The 14,254-nt window shown below is 37.0% G+C and overlaps 1 protein-coding gene across 1 annotated transcript in view; it reads right to left on the bottom strand.

Annotated features, from left to right (window-relative positions):
* The window catches only part of ZSWIM6 (zinc finger SWIM-type containing 6), a 209,666-nt gene that overhangs the window by 65,366 nt on the left and 130,046 nt on the right, over positions 1–14,254 (bottom strand). The window lies entirely within an intron of this gene.

The raw sequence follows: 14,254 nt of genomic DNA, 5'->3' as shown, positions 1-14,254 counted from the left end.
TAGAAATAGAAAGAAAAAATAACACATATGCTAGATAAAAACTCTATGCTAAAAGGATCTGACAATAAATTTGAAAAGAATTAAGATTCTATACTTTTTGCCTAAATACTTTTTAATCCAATCTCAATATACATACAAATATATGACTGAAAATAAGTGTGAAATTATTCTTTTATATGCAGAACTTTGCTGATCTGTGCTAAGCTGAAAGCTGTTGACTTAAGAACTGAGACATTTCCTTTTTTTAATATCAGAGACTGTACATGAGGAGATGAGTTTACAGGTTCTCTAAAGAATAAAAAAATTCACAAAAATGTAAATATTGTAATATTGTAAATATTGTAAATATCATCTCATTGTAAATATACATGTTTATAAATCTGTGCTGTGTACGGCTTGTTAGTAAGATGTTTTTCAAAGACATTAGAAAAATATGAAACCAAGTAAACTCAGCAGAGTGTTTCTCTTTACTCTGTTAATTCAAGAAGCTTTCACCATTATTTGCTGTGTATAAACTACATGCTGACATAAGTCTTCAGCTGCAGAAAACCAAAGATTAAAAAGGGAAATCAAGCCACTCGGGAACAGGCAGCACAGCTGTTGTACTAAACCAGGTTGTAGTATCACCTTGCCAAACTGCATAAATATTTTATTGCTGAAGTAAACACAAAAGATAACATCTATGTAACAGTCTGCAGACTACCTTAGAAATTAAAATTACCTGGATATTTAGGCAAGTGAAAACTGTTTTATATTTATTAATAAAATAAAATGGTATTAAAGGCCTAAGATTCATTAAGTAATACAAAAACTAAATCTAAAACCTCTCATTAATAGTGTTTCATCTGCTTATTAAGCCCTAAAAGAAACTCTGTAGATATGGTTCCACACTTCTTTTCTTTTAATAATCTCACACAGACTCATTTGGCCAAGGAAATAATCACCAACACGCACTTGGGACCAGGTTCCATTAGTCGCTAGGAGCAAGAAAAGGTCTGCGGACCTCCCTGAAAGTGTGCGTTCATCCACCCAGCCAACATACTTACTCAGAGTCCTCTGCTAGACTCAGGGATGGAATGGGGTACAAAACAGAATTCCTGTCCTCATAGAATTTACCATCTAGTCAATGGCTTTCAAACTTTCTTGACTAAGAGCCACAATAAGAAACATAATTAATACCATACCCAATACACCTGTGTATCTGGACACTTATATGATCGCATCTATTTATTAATCTGAAGCAACAGTATGACCAAAAAATATCCTTACTGTAAAAGTGAGAAGGTCTGATATTTTCTGTACTATTTCACTTTTTAAAAGCTCATAATTTTTAAAACTGATTTCATAATGAATAATGGGGTGCAATTTACTATTATAGAAACACTGCTTTAAGTGTGTAAAACAAATACCAATGTAATCACTCATATAAACATTTAAGAATAAATGAACTGTTCATAGCAAAGGACAAAGAGCCAGGAGACTGTATCAGAGAGCTCTGACCTGGCCTTGGATTGGCAGAATAAGCATACGGAGCTGAGATCTGCCTTAAGCAGATTAGAAGATAACTAAAGGCAGGAAAAGGAAGCACTGAATCTACATGTGAGACTAAGGCTTAGGCAGAGGTCTCAGGCAGAAGGAAACACGGTGTGTGGATGAAACAAAACATACATGTCCATGCAACCCAACAGGAGAGGATGAGGGAGAAGAGCAATACAAGACAACTCGAGAACAGAAGGGCCAGGGAACATTGACAGGTGAGGAGCTTACTTTTTCTCCCTACAAGTAATGAATGGTAATTCACAACAAGGCCATGCAGAGTAGAAGAAAAGAATAATCTAGAAAGTAAAAGATGTTCTGCTCTGATACACATCAATTTCAACAGTCCTACCATGGCGTACTGGTGGTGGTGGTGGAGTCGCTCCGTCATGTCCGACTCTTTGCGACCCCGTGGACTGTAGCCCACCAGGCTCCACCATCCATGGGATTTTCAAGCAGCCATAAAAGTGAATGTGAAGATTCTTTATGTACTGCAGTGGAAAGACACACCTGAGATATAGGTGATCAGGGAACTCAGAGAGACACGGTTTTCTGGATTATACACTTAGATAACACACTGGATGACTCACTCCCTGATACACAGACCACCAGAGCAGCAGGCTCAGGTTTTGGGGAGGGGCAGTGTGTGGATCATGAGTACAGATTTTGGTATTATTATTATTTTTAATATCTTGGCCACAACTCTCGATATGCAGGATCTTAGTTCCCCAACCAGGTACAGAACTTACACCCCCTGCAGTGGAAGTACTGAGTCTTAACCACTGGACCACCAGGGAAGTCCATGAGTTCAGTTTTAGACATGGTGAATTTGAAGTACCTCTGAGATACTCAGCCAAGAAGAGGGGAAAGGATTTAAAGTATGGAGCTAGATATACTATGGGACGCGGTACAGGGTAAAAAAATTGTCTAGGATGGAACCATACAGAAGGCCAACATTTAAAGGCTGGGCAAGAGCCACTATCAAGTACTGGGAGGAATGGGGGGAAAACAAGGAGGCAGAAAGATATAAATACATTCCACTCCTACCAAGGAAGGAAATCCTATCAAAGATGAACTACTGCTCAAGTATCCTCACATGAATTATATTTCATTTTCTTCTCACAATGTCCCCTGGAGATGAGTATAGCTCATGATCCCCTTTCTATAGATGGAGAAACACAGCTTCAGAGTGGTTATGACCTGTCTGTCCACAGCCCACACTGCCAAATGCAGTCTCCCAGTTCTCTCCCCTGCCGAAGAATATATCCCAGAACCTTGGAGCTCAAGTTGAACCCTGAAAGCATCAAGGCAGTGGTTGTCAACCATAAATCAAAGAAAAATTTAAGGAAGAATACTGGGATCTGTTAGCATGTTTCTCCTTTACAGGAAAATTTAAGCACACACAATATTGTGAAGAGCTAATTAACTACTGGGGTTATAGCTGTATCCCATAGGGATACACAACCCCTAATCCAGCTCACCTCTTTGATTCTAGAGAAAGATGACACAGACACACACCTGCACAAAGATAGGCCTCTGTTTCCTCAACCCTAATCTTCTATTATGTAGGAATAAAAAATTAAGTAATAAAAATTAGAAATTTTCTCATGTGACTATGCAGAAAACAATTTAGTCATAAGAATGCACACAAAGGTAATTAGTTGATAAACATAAATTTACTCTAAACACAACTCAACATTTTAGGAAAAAAGACACATACACTTTACATTATATACCAGGAAATTCATGTTTACAACAACCCTCCCAAAAGACGAAATTTATTTATTAAACTTTAATGCTAAAGTCCAAACGCTTAAATTCTAACATGTCATGATTATATGCATTAAAGTACTGACTAAGCCTTGCATAAAATATAGATGTGCAAAATTTATTTCTACTTGCTAATGGCTGTCTATAATCAAAGACAAACCTCTCAGAATTTAGTTTTGAGAAAGGCAGGCAAAGAGAAACATAATTCAAGCATTTATACATTTGCTATTAGATATAACCCACACTGAGCAGGAACCAGAATCTATGTATATAAATTAAATGATCCTTTAAAGTGTTTTAAAACTATCATATTTTTTATCCTTATTTATATTTATAATTATAAACTCTGTAACTTTTACAACTGTGTAATTAATCTTTGTGAGCATTTTATGACTAAAGCTTAATTTTACAAAGTTTCAAGCCTTCGGGGAAAGTGAAATTATCTGTTGAACAAAGTGCAACGGTTTTATTGGCTCTTGCTCCCAGCCAAAGTGTATGAATTTGATTCACTTTCCTACCTTGGTTACATAATGCCATAGGAGGAGAGCAAAGGAGAGTTCATGAACATGAAGGACTACTGTATAAGTCTCTGGCCTGCCCTGTCTGCTACTTGATTTGGTTCTGCTTTAGTTTTGATTTACTCCAGTATCAAAACTCTTACCCCAGCAGTTCTCAAGATCAGGAGTATATCAAGACTCCCGAGGCACACTGTGAAGAGTAGATGCTTAGGCGCCACTTCAGACCTACTGAACCAGAATCCTTGCCACAGATAACATGGCAGGGGCTGTGGAGATGGGAAGTGCGGCTGGGAAACACAATTCTGTATTTGGAGGGAATCTTAAACATGGTGGCACATTCTGGATCTTTGGATTGAAAAGTACTCACCAAGTCCAGTGTACTCACAAAAGTATAATAAATTTAAGACCTATTGACTAAGATGTCTGTCTCTTATGACAAAAACAGTCAATTCCAAGCACTGGACACCACCAAATCACACTGCAAATTTTAAACTGAGATATTAAGATATATTCAATAACTGGCTCATGCTATATTTTAAGTATGTGGAATTATTCACAGCCTTGTATTCTAATGGGGAATTTAACTATTTCTCTTTTCTCAAAACTGCTGGAAAATAAATTCAAACAAAAAGTGAAAGGCTTTAGTTTACATCTTCATCTTAACTGTGACCTAACTGCCTCAATACCACGGTTGTCCAAATAATGCTTTAAGCATTTATATTTAGGTAGCAGTGCTCTTTTTTTATTGTTGTTAAAATTTAATTGTCAAATTCAGTCTACAGAGGAAGAATGCAGGAAGCAGATGTCTACACTGCAGAGGTGATTAATTCAGCCTCTTTTGCAGGACCTATAAAAGAATGCCATCTCCTACAGTTTTAGTGCCTGCTATTAAAGATAGGAAACATTAAGTCTGTGGCTTACAAAGACACTGATACACCTGTCTTACAAGCTGAAGGCAAAAATCCTGACATCAAACATTGGCCCCAAGAGAGAAAAGGCAACGCAGCAAACTTCAGTGATACAGGTTCAGAAGAAAAAGATCTTTCTTTAGCAAGGATGGGAACTAGAAGACCACTGAAAAATAATGTAACAATGTGTACTGAATAAACACACACTTGAGAAAACCTTTAAATTTTATTCTTACTGAAATCCTCATTTCGAGGCAGTAACTCTTGTCTTCGTTCCCATATACAATTTTGTGGTGGCTGAGACAGCCAGACCCTGCATCACCTAGTCTCAGGGGTCAGTCCATGTGACTCTGCTGCCATGGTGCAGCATGGTGTCCTCTCCAGGACTGCGAGAGGACAGCCCGTTTAGCCTGGAACCTAATGACAAAGGGACTCCAGGCATGCGCCAGCCTCAACAAGCCACCTTCCCTTTAGCTAAATGCCGAAGAAATAAATAAGGAGCACTGTAATCAGGATATAGCTCAGGGAACTCAAATAGGCCTGTCAAGGTTTATAGCTCCTCTACTCTTTTCCTCCCACCTGACTTTATTACTCATCACTTATTATCATTTAATTTACTTCAGAAGTTCCTGTGATATACTTATTCATGTACAGAAATAATCATGTATTTTTATATGGATAAAGAGCAATAAAACACTTGTACATTCACTAATGCTCATTAAAAAATGAAGAATATAAGCATAGAGTGCTTAAGAGTTAGGTCATTTTCCATAACCTAGTAACAGATGTATTAATGTATTAGCAATTACTTAGTACACAAATAATTAAATGCAAAGTTCTCAGAAAGTCTCATTTTTACATAACCTGACTCTTCTGATTTATTAAAAGAGATCTACTATGTTTGCAAGGTTCAAGAATGATTTGTTCAGATTATTTTCAAATATATATTTTTTAAACTTCACAAATATTTTCCTCAAGGATACCACTGCCAGCTGAAGACTCACGTCAACTGCCACATCACAATGATGGATAATAGCAACTCAACTTTACTCCTTTATAACTCTCCTGACCTTATGAAATAGGCACTCTTTACAGACTGTTTTACAAATAAGAAAACTAAGCCCTGAGGAAATTAGTTCCTTCCCTCCACTAAAAGTGCTGGACAGCAAAGGGACTAGAACTCTAATGCAGGTTGTCTAACTGCTAAGCTCTTAAACACTGAGTACTCTTACAGTGCAAGGGGTGAAAAACCTGCAGTGAGGGAGATGGGAATAATAAACTCATTGAGCCAACAGGGAAACTTGTTCTTGTTGTTCAGTCGCTAAGTTCTGTTGGACAATTTGCGACCCATGGACTGCAGCACACCAGGCTTCCCTGTCCTTCACTATCTGCCGGAGTTTTCTCAAACTCACATCCATTGAGTTGGCAAGGCCATCCAACCATCTCATCCTCTGTTGTTCCCTTCTCCTCCATTAAGGAGAGAGGGATGGTGAGGAAACTGATCACAGCTGATAACAAGTCACTGACAATTATGAGTCGGGGTAGTGTCAGAGATGACTATAGGGTATGAGAGAAGGCACGATTTGGAGGTAAAAACAGAAAGGATAAAGGGTATCAAGCTAAAAGTAACTTGGCTGCTCCTGTACTACCGTATATACCTGCTGGGTCAGAGATGTGACGCCTCCCAGAAGATTGCTTCTCTTCTGCTAAAACGAAATGTTTCCCATATGCAGATGTTCATGTGTGCATGACTGTATATTTCAACAATTTTTTAGAAGAAATTTAAATCATGTTATGAAAACATCAAGTTCTAATTAAAACTTAAAGGTAAAACTGGTAATTTTTGAAGGGAAATTTGGCAGTAATTACAAAACTCAAAATGTTGATACCAATTGTTCTGGCATTTCTACTATTCACTAAGAATCTGTTACTCAAAAGCACTTGCACAAATTCACACATACAAAAAGAATGGTCACAGTAGAATTGCACATAGTAGAAAGAAATGAAAACAATTTTGAAATCATTTGGTATGTTAATGATTAAACAGACCCATAATATGTAATACTACACAGCACTTAACACAGTAACAGACCTTTTTGTATTATTAAGAGAAAGTATTCAGGATGTATGAAAAAAAAAACACTACAAAAAACGTTTTAAAATTGTTTTTAAAAAATTACATACTTGTGTGTGCACCAAAAAACTGCCCCCAAAACTATAAACCACACTATCAGCAGTGGCTGCCTTGGGGGAATAAGGGAGTTACTACAGACTAAGAGAGCCAATGAGTACCTGTCTTTTTATCTTCATTTAATTCTATACATTTTTCAACATGTATTCTTTTTTTTTAAGTTTCACACTACTGCACTTTGAGATAGCACATTTAAAGCAACTTTAATTCTCTCCTATAGAATATATTTGTTAATTAAATTGACCACCACTAGTAGGTCATACCTTTGTTTCACCAACTGTCAATGCCAGAATATTCTACAATAGAAAGGATAATGCTTCTAATAACCAAATTATCTCCCTAGGATAACTGAAAAACTGGTTGCTAATGTAAGCCCAATTCCATGAATATGACCATCCACAGGGAAACAAAATGAAGAGAGATGTGACATGAAGCTTCCATCAAACAACTCCAGCTGTCACTCACTTATATTTGGAACATGTGTACAAGAATAAATCTCCAAATTCTAAGAAAACAGAATTTAAAAATGGATGGTTACTTTTTTTAAAGTATCACTGATTTACAACATTATATTAGTTTTAGGGGTTCAGTATTTTTATAGACAACACTCCATCAACAGTAACTACACAATAATAGTTATAATTCCCTATACTATACAATATACCCTTGTTATCTATTTTTTAATATACAGTGGTTTGTATCTCTAAATCTCATAACCCTAATTTGACACTCCTCCCTTTCCCCTCCCCTCTGGTAACACTAATTTGTTTTCCATATCTGTAAGTCTCCTTCTACTGTGCTGCATACCTTTGTTATTATTATATTTTAGATTCCACATATCATTGATATCATAGAGCATTTGTCTTTCCCTGTCTTGACTTATTTCACTAAGCATAATGGCCTCTTGTTCCTACATATGGCTAACTTTCATTATTTTACTATGACAGAGTAGTATTCCACTCATATTCATACACCCCTTTTTCTTTATTCAATTGTCTACTGATGGACACTTTAAAGTGAAAGTGAAAGTCGCTCAGTTGTGTCTGACTCTTTGCGATCCCATGGACTATGTAGTCTATGGGATTCTCCAGGCCAGAATACTGGAGTCGGTAGCCATGCCCCTCTCCAGGGGATCTTTCCAACCCAGGGTTCGAACCCCAGGTCTTCTGCAATGCAGGAGGATTCTTCACCAGCTGAGCCACCAGGGAAACTGGATTGCTTCCAAATCGCGGCTATTCTAAATAAACAGTGCTGCTATGAGCACTGGGGTGCATGTACCTTTTCAAATTACTCATTTTTTTCACTGTATATATATACACAAATGAATCCACTGTTAAATCTATTTGTAGTTTGTAGTTTTTCATTTTTCTTTTTTTTTCAGGAACCTTTGTACTGTTTGTAATGTAATGCCTCTAATGTAAGTGACTGCACCAATTTACATTCCCACCAACAGAGTGTAAGGATTCCCTTTTCTCCACATCCTCTCCAACATTTGTTATTTGTAGACTTTAAAAAAAAAATATTAATTTACTTATGGCTGTACTGGGTCTTTATTGCTGCACAGGTTTTTCTCTAGTTGCAGTGAGTGGGGGCTACTCTCTAATTGCGATGTGCAGACTTTTCATTGCGGTGGCTTCTTTTGTTGCAGAGCACAGACTTTAGGGCTTGGGCTTCAGTACCTGTGGCACGTAGGCTCAGGAGTTGTGGTTCTTGAGCCCTAGAGCAGTCTCAGTAGTTGTGGCACACAGGTTTAGCTGCTCCACAGCATATGGGATCTCCCCAGATCAAGGATCGAACCTGTATTTATTTCCTGCACTGGCAGGCAGACTCCTAACCACTAAGCTACCAGGGAAAACCTGTTATTTGCAGACTTTTTGATGATGGCCACCCTGACAGGTATGAGGTGATATCTTACTGCTATCTTAATTTGCATTTCTCTAACAATTAGTGGTGTTGAGCATTTTTTCATGTGTCTATTAACCATCTATATTTCTTTTTTGGAAAAATGTCTATTCAGGTCTTCATCCATTTTTTTGAATGGGCTGTTTATCTTTTTTTTGATACTGAGTTATATGAGCTATTTGTATATTTTAGATATTAATCCCACGTCAGTCATATCATTTGCAGGTATTTTCTCCCATTCTATAGGCTTACTGTCTTGTCAATGGTTTCCTTTACTGTGCAAAAGCTTTGAAGTTTAATTAGGTTCTATTTATTTTTGCTTTTTTTTTTTTTTGCCTTAGGAGACAGATGCAAAAAATATTGCTACAATTTACATCATAAGTATTCTGCCTACGTTCTCTTCTAGAAGTTTTATGGTTTCAGGTCTTACATTTAAGTCATTAATTCATTTTGATTTTTTTTAATGTTGGAAGAAAATGTTCTAATCTCTGTTTCACATGTGGCTGTCCAGCTTTCCCAGAACCACATGTTGAAGAGACCGCCTTCTCTCCATTGTATATTCTTGCCCCCTTTGTTGTAGATTAATTGACCACAGGCATGTGAATTTACTTCTGGGCTCTTTATTCTGTTCATTAATCTCTCTGTCTGGTTTCTGTACCAGTACCATGCTGTTTTGATTACTGTAGCTTTGTAGTATAGTTTGATGAGTGGGAGGGTGACAGCTTTAAATTTGTTCTTTTCTCTCAAGATTGCTTTGGTAATTCTGCATCTTCTGTGGTTCCATATGAATTCTACACTAAAGCCTTTGACTGTGTGGATCATAACAAACTGTGGAAAATTCTTCAAGAGATGGGAATACCAGAATATCTTACCTGTCTCCTGAGAAATCTGTATGTGGGTCAAGAAGCACAGTAAGAACCTTATATCGAACAACTGACTAGTTCAGAATTGAGAAAGGAGTACAACAAGGCTGTTTATTGTCACCCTGTTTATTTAACTTATATGCAGAGCACATCAAGTGAAATGTCGGGCTGGATGAGTTACAGACTGGAATCAACACTGCCAGGAGAAATATCAATAACCTCAGATGTGTAGATGATACCACTTTAATGGCAGAAAGTAAAGAGAAACTGAAGAGCCTCCTGATGCAGGTGAAAGAAGAAAGTGAAAAAGCTGGCCTAAAACTCAGTATTAATAAAACTAAGATCATGGCATCCAGTCCCATCACTTCTTGGTAAATAGAAGGGGCAAAGGTGGAAGCAGTAAGAGATTTCCTCTTCTTGGGCTCTAAAATCACTGTGGATGATGACTGCAGCCATGAAAATAGAAGAAAACTGCTTCCTGGCAGGAAAGCTACAACCAACCTAGACAGTGTATTAAAAAGCAAAGACATCACTTTGCCAACAAAGGTCCATATCGTCAAGTTTATGGTCTTTCTAGTAGTCATGTATGGATGTGAGGGTTGGACCATAAAGAAGGCAGAGCAACAAAGCATTCATGCTTCTGAACTGTGGTGCTAGAGAAGACTTTTGAGAGTCCCTTGGACAGCAAGGAGATCAAACCAGTCAATCCTAAAGGAAATCAGTCCTGAATATTCACTGAAAGGACTGATGCTGAAGTTGAAGCTCCAACACTTTGGCCACCTGATGTGAAGAGCCGACTCATTGGAAAAGATCCTGAAGTTGGGAAGGACTGAAGGCAGAAGGAAAAGAGGGCAACAGAGGATGGAATGGTTGGAAGGCAGCATTGATTCAATAGACATGAACTTAAGCAAACTCCAGGATGTGGTGAGGGACACAGAGGCCTGGCATACTGAAGTCCACAGGGTCACACAGAGTCGGACACAACTTGGCAACTTGACAACAACAACAATGAATTTTAGGATTTTCTGTCCTAATTTTGTGGAAAATGTCATTGCTATTTGATAGGGATTGTATCAAATCTGTATGCTGTCTTGGGTAGTATAGCCATTTTAACAATATTAATCACTCTAATTCAAGAGCATGAGATATCTTTTCGTTTCTGTCTATCATCTGCATTTTCCTTCATCAATGTTTTATTGTTTTCAGAGTACAGGCCTTTCACCTACTCAGTTAAATTTATTCCTATGTATTTTATTCTTTTTGATTTAAATTTAATGACATTATCTTTTTTTACTTTCTTTTTCTGATATTTCATTATTAGTGTACAAAAATGCAACAGATTTCTACATATTAACCTGTAGCCTGCAACTTTGCTGAATACATTTATTAGCTTTTGGGTGGAAATTTTAGGGTTTTCTATGCGAATAGTAACAATTTTAGTTCTCTTTCAATTTGGATGGCTTTTATTTCTTTTTTTCTGTCTGATTGCTGTGGTGAGATCTTCCAATACTATGTTAAATTGAAGTGGTGGGAGTGGACATCCTTGTCTTCTTCCTGAATTTAGAGGAAAGGCTTTCAGCTTTTCACCACTGAGTATGATTTTTAACTGATGGGTTTGTCATAAATGACCTTTATTACATAATAAAGGACACTGTTACTTTTTGTTTAACTAATTTTGAGTGTCCATTACTTCTTAAATACTGTCCTTAGGGAAGCTGCCAAAAGATACAGGTCACAGTTCTAGCCCTGATGGAGCTTAAAATCAAGTAAAAATAAGCTACACAACAAACATGGGATGGCTGAATAAGATTCACTTGTTTGGTAATATCTGGGAGAGACTGAATGGATTGATATATACAACAGCTGGGACATGGAAGTATTTGAAGGCTAAATTAAGCAAGACAGGCAGGCATGAATGGAATTTATACTGCTAGTTGTATACAAAACCATGCTGAAACAAAACGAAATGTTTGATGGAAGAACAACACACAAATACACACTTGGGTAGAAGAGGTACATTGGTCCTTCTGTGTGTGTCTATATAAAACTACTACCACCAGTCACAGAAGCAGGGGTGGAAAAGATCTTATATGTCATGTGTCATCCCTCACCTGACATGTGAATAGAACTGACTCAAACAACTGAATTTGAATTGCACAAGTCCACTTATTGAGGATTTTTTTTCAACAGTATTAATAAATACTAAGTACTACATGATCCCCAGTTGAATCCACAGATGTAGAACTGCAGATACAGAAGAACTGTGGGTACAAGGAACCACGGGTACAGAGGAACTGCAGGCACACAGGACTAACTATGTAAGTTACATGTGGATTTTCCACTGCACAGATGGTTGATGTCCCTAACACCCAGATTGTTCAAAGGTCAACTGCACATCCCTTCAACATTTGGCTGACTGAGATGGTATCTCTCGACAGTCAACAGTGAAATGAGGGATGAATCTAGCATACCTTGGAGACTGAGTCAAGCACTGGGGGTAAAAGGGCCACAGAAATGACATCCTTTCCCTCTGTTCCAAGAAGAGACCAATGCCACAGGTGATGCTCAATCTGTCCCTTTTTGTTGTAGTCTGCCTAGTATAGGCTATCCCGTAGGGAGGTCACCAAAAGGAACAGCAAAAGAGAAAAAGTAAAAAAGGAAATATATGCCAGAGAGTCAGAGGACAGCAAGCTGACCTCCAACTCTATCATCCAACACACCCAATGGGTTTCTTTTCTCTTCTTTTTAACTATGACTACTTATGGGTACCCCAACATGAGGTAAACTCTTCTCTTTTCTTTAATATTTTACATATGTTAGTATGACTAACATTTTTCCAATGCTGCTAGTGAAGATTATGAGCATTTTAAAGATGAGAGAAATGAGTCTTACCCAGGGTCATACAGGTAATACACAGCAGAGATAATAACGTACTCTAGGTCTCCAGGTTTCAATGTCCTGTCCAGATACCACAATTCACTAATTTATAATACATTAATAAGAAGCATAAAAGACCAAAAAACGGCTGGGATGAATTAACCAATAGAGTAGGTTAGCGTTTAGAAATCAATAAATTTCTAAACACTAAGAAAAAACAATAGTTTTTCTTTTTTTGGAGAATATGGAAGCTAGAAAGTTTTATTATAATACAAAACCACGGTAAACAATTTTGCTTATCAATGCAAAACTACAACCGGCAATCTCCCTGGAGGGCCATTAACATTAATTAACTACCTTACAGCCACTTTTTAGCACACAATAATTGATTTAATCTAATCAAAATTATGTGGAAAATTTTATGAAACTAAAGTGAAATGTAAAAAACTGACAAGGACTGAACAATTATGATAACTAAGTCTGTATTTCAAGTACTTTTACTCAATCTGTGATCCTGGATAAGTCACTAACCCATTCTCCTTGGTTTCTTCATCTATAAACTATTACAATTATAAATTTGCAATATGTAGCTTACAAGAAAATTATCAGGAACAATATGCCTGGAATAGACTTCAGAAAGCTTTTAATGCCTTAGCATAAAGTTCTTTAAAAAATATTTCAAAATAGTTAAGTAAAGCAACTAACAGAATTTTAAGAAGCTTTAGGACAAGTTCATAAGGAAAAGGAAAAATCTACTGTTAGCAGTATAGTTTGCATTTACTTAAAAATTATATTATGGCTTTCTTTTTAAAAGTATTTAGATAAGATAAACCTCATTCTCTTTAAGATACCTACTAACAAAATCTAATCTAAATCCTATCCTAACTCTATTTATCTAGTTAGGTAAAAGTGATGTCTTTCCTTATAGAAAAATGAACTCTTTCCAATACTCATGTTTAACATTTTTCTCAAAGAAAAAAATACATTCTCAAAACTATGCAAGAAAATACTGCTTAAAAAATGAGTTAGAGGATGCTTAATGTACAGATGTCTGGAGGCAGGTGGGACCATGTAGTCAAACAACTGCAAAACATTTTAAATCCCACCCCTTACTAAGTCATCAATCTAACAGTTAAAATAAGACCCTCCAGGGAGCGGATTTCCCATTTCATCACTTAAGGTCACGGCCTGCTCTCTAACTCTCCTCTTTTTTGCCACTTGTCACACTAGAATGGAAAGCAGGAAGGCAGCTTGTGTAATTGGCCCACTTCCAGGCTAGGAGCAAATCTGATGATGAATTAAGTGGAGAAAGCTGGCAGGAGAAACTGCTCAAGTTCACTGCTTTCGTGGAGCTGTTCTCATACAACAGTTATCCGAAAATCACATTCAGTTTAAAGCTAAGCTGCATTCTGTCCTTGATATTTCCTTAGTTTTTTTCTTCTAATTTTAGAAAGTCTGAAAGAAATATAATGTCATGTGAATACTTTCTTACATCCAACCTTAGATTGTTTCATTAGTCCCACTATTTTGACGCAGAAATGGATTTTAAAAGCTTTTAGATAAGGAATTCTGGGGGCTGCTATCCTTTAAAACAAGGAAGACAAATGCAGAACAAACAACTGACTTGGTATGGACCTCTAGTTAAACTAAAACTCTGAGAACTAAATGACCAAGTGGATTATATGAATT

This window comes from Muntiacus reevesi, chromosome 14 (assembly GCF_963930625.1).
Source record: "Muntiacus reevesi chromosome 14, mMunRee1.1, whole genome shotgun sequence".
Classification (NCBI taxonomy): domain Eukaryota; kingdom Metazoa; phylum Chordata; class Mammalia; order Artiodactyla; family Cervidae; genus Muntiacus; species Muntiacus reevesi.
This window is presented reverse-complemented; position numbering and strand designations above follow the sequence as displayed.